Below are 3,973 nucleotides of genomic sequence, written 5' to 3'. Positions count from 1 at the left end.
ACCAGCGAGCTCGCGGCCGTGACCAATCCGCGGCACTCCCCCACCTCCCGCTTGGCCAACCAGGGCGCGGTGCTTCTGTAGCTCCGCCCCTAGCCTGTCCTGTTTACTTGGCGACGCGTAGGCACGGCCCCTCGCGCTCGAATAGTGGCCAATCAGAAACTGCGCCTACGCAATCGCGGCCTCCTCGGCTTTCGCGTCACCTTCTGTGAAGACCGCGCATGCTCTAGGAGACAAACCCGGGTCAGGTACGCCCTCTGCCCTAAGCCCGCCCCAGCTTCCAATTGGCAGACAGGTCTTCGGAAGCTTTCCTAATAACCGCTTCCTTACTAACTTGTAAATTGACTGGCTACACTGAGCTGGCCGTGAAGCTGCAAAATGTCATCTTTGTGTCACTAAGCACCAGTTATGGACAAAGAATTGAAACGACAACAATCAGATAGGTCACCTGTGCTATCTCAGAAGTTAAAAAATCCCAGTATTCAGCCAAGCGGATGCCTTTAAACCTTGCACTTGGAAGTCAGACGCTGGTAGAGGTCTTTGAGTTTGAGGCCAGAGTGGTCTACAAAGCGAGTTCCAGTACGGCCAAGACTACACAAAGAAACCCTGTCTCGAAAAACTAAAACAAAAACTAAATAAAATATCAGTCTTTGTGCAGTTTACATGGTGTGTGGGCAAATGACTCAATGCTTTATGCTTTGATCGTTGAAGAAAGCTTTGGTCCCTTGAGAATAAATTAGTCCGTGACTATTCACCTCAGTGTCTAGACACAAGTTGGTCCTCGTTTTCGTTAATAAAAGGAAGAAGAAAAATATGGCTTTGTTCACTCTGTATAAACACCACCTGGAGACAATCGGTGATATAAAGCTAACTATTAGCTGAAAGCTCACAATATTTTATAGACTTGAAAACGGGTTGGAGAGAGAGAAAAAGCTGTATACAGAGTCTGTACTAAGCGCCAGCTGCTAAAGGAAGTACCTAAATCACAAGTGGAGAAGGAAAGAAAAGACATACCATGCACATAAGGCATTGCCAACGAGAAAGAGGAAGAAGGTTAAAGCCTATTTAGAACAGTGTGCTTGGCTGAAAAGAAGCAGAGCTAAACACCAAAGGTCTAGCGAGGCCAGCAGAGGGCATGTGACATCCGGGAACTTCGGAGGAAAGAGCTTCCAGGTGTGAGCACATCCACTCCAAACCTAGACAGGAGTGGCGAATAGAGGCTGCAGGTATGGACCGAAAGTTAAGAGCATTTGTTGCCCTTTCAGAGAAACCAGAATCAGTTCCCAGCACTCATATCAGGTGGATCACAAAAATCTATAACTCTTGCTGTAGGGAATCTTGACAGCCTCCTTTTAGCCTCTTCCAGTACCTTCACACAGAGAGACAGAGACAGAGAGTTCAGGAGGACAGAGAGATAATAATAATAATAATAATAATAATAATAATAATAATAATAATAATAATAATGATGATGGCTGGAAAGATGATTCAGTGGTTGAGTATAGCACTCACATGACAGTTGTCTATATAACTGTGTGACGGTGTCACACAGGCATAAGTGCAGGCAAGACACCAATGAATATAAAATAAAATTTTTAAATCTTAAAAAAGTAATTAATTGGGGTTGGGGATTTGCTCAGTGGTAGAGCGCTTGCCTAGGAAGCGCAAGGCCCTGGGTTCGGTCCCCAGCTCCGAAAAAAAAAAAAAAAAGAACCAAAAAAAAAAAAGTAATTAATTTTAATAAAATTCAAGTGTAAAATGTAATACATCAAAAAAATGTAATTCGGGGTTGGGGATTTAGCTCAGTGGTAGAGCGCTTGCCTAGCAAGCGCAAGGCCCTGGGTTCAGTCCCCAGCTCCGAAAAAAAGAAAAAAGAAAAAAAAATGTAATACATCAAAACATGGGCTTGAAGATCAGAGACACTTGAGGTTAAGCTCTGCTCTATAAATGTCTAGCATTTCTTTAAGAAATTGTTTTCTAACATTTCTAAAGTTCCTCATCTATAAAATGTGAGTAATCACCATTACCTGTACTCAGGACACAAAAAGCCCTCCACAGACATCCCCCCCCTTCATAACCGCTGAGATCATTGTTAATGATATACTTCTTTTTTCTTCTCAGAACCACCAGCAGGTAAAACAAAGAGTTTTCACAGAAGATGACCAATCCCATAATCACCCTAGTGTTTTACATTTATTCGATTTTTGAATGTATGCATATACACATGTGTCACATATGTGTCCATGTGTGGAGATCAGAGGACAGTAAGCGTTTCTCACTTTCTGTTATGTGAGTTCTAGGGATCAAACTCAGGTTGTCAGGCTTAGTGACAAACGGCCAACCTGGTGACCCATCTCAGCAGCCCCCAATAACCTATTTTCTTGAGTCAAATTATTGTCCCAACCCAATAGAAGTACTTAATCAAAAGAGCTATTGTTTGACTGTATTGTGAGAATGCCTTCAACTTCCTTTTTTCCAGTGAACCCTAAAAGGGCTGAGAGGCTATCTCAGTGGTAGAATGTTTGCTTACCATACAGAAGACCCCGTGTTCACCTCCAACACAACAAAAAATAAACCATCCTGGCTAAAGATCTCTATAGCATTCCACTGGCCTTTCAGTCACAGGTAAAGTAGCTATGTAGGGATGTCTATGTAACTAATGTAGTGATGTCTGCTTTGTGGATCCTCAGAACCATGGAAATGGTATGTGATTTCATTCGTCTCATTTAGTTAATGGATTTTAAAATATGGGCAAGGAAAGATCCAAGATTCTGAGTTCTCCCTGGGATTCTGAGTTTTCCCCTCAAACTTTATTTCTGTGTTTACCCCTTGGAACTATATTTCCCCCTTAGGTAAGCGTGTGTCCTAATACACATGTGCTGGGAGAGCACTTACCCAGTGCTAAGTCTGCACTGGGCATTGTTTTAAGTATCTTACATGGATTAGCTCCATTAACTGCCATTAAAACTCCTATGATGTTGGATGCTGTGTCCCGACGAGACAAGGTAATTTGCTCTGACCTAACAAGCCATCTTGCTGAAACTACAGTTTCAAGCCATCAAAGAAACTACAGTTTGCAAACTCTTGTGCTAATTTATAAGTCTTCCCATAATTTGGTCCCGCACAATCTGTGATTTAATCTCATTTTTTCCTTATTATTTCCTAGCACGAGTTCTAAGAAGATCCCTTTCTTTCCAATCCATTTCTCAGTGACTGCACTTTAATCTACAATCAATTCCACAGTTTAGCTTACATTACCAAGTGAGTAATTAGTACCACATTGAATGTATTGTCCGATCTCATTTTACAGGCTAGAGAGCTTACTAAGTTACTCAAAACACACACAATTCGTAAGTAGCAAAAGATAGGATTTGAGCACAGAAATCAAATCTTTAAAAAACAAAGCAAAACTACCGTCCCTTTGGCGTTGTGTTCTCACACAAGTCCTGTAAAGCCCTCTATCACTTTCATCATTATTACTTTCTAACCTGCGGCTGAAGGAATCCTAATCCAAAAAGCAATTTGAACCAGTTTGCTTTGTCTTTCAACGCCTCACTCGTGTCATGAGTCCCATGAGAGACGCATCAACGACCAGGGCTTTTCCAAGCCCTGAAGAACTTGCTTCCCCCGCATGCACTTCACTAAACAAACATATGGCTACACGGACATCCGGGAACAGTATTTGGGAAGATTTGCTCCAATAGTGGCACTAGGTTTTAAATACAAAAGATGTGGAACACAGAGAGTCCCTATGAATGGAAATGTGCAGCGCATCATTAATTATAAAGCTGAGCTTCTAAATCTGGGTTTAGGTTTTCTCTTCATACTTAGCGGTGGAGTTGTTTATGAATCTAAAAATCACAACCTTTTGAAATGTAGCCACTTTGAACACACGTTCGACCTTATCTAGGATTAAAGTCTCTGCCTGGAGGTGTCTGAAGACGTGAAACCTGAGTCCTTCTTTTCGGTTGGGGTT

This window comes from Rattus norvegicus, chromosome 1 (genome assembly GCF_021556685.1).
Source record: "Rattus norvegicus strain SHRSP/BbbUtx chromosome 1, alternate assembly SHRSP_T2T, whole genome shotgun sequence".
NCBI classification, from domain to species: Eukaryota; Metazoa; Chordata; class Mammalia; order Rodentia; family Muridae; genus Rattus; species Rattus norvegicus.
This window is presented reverse-complemented; position numbering follows the sequence as displayed.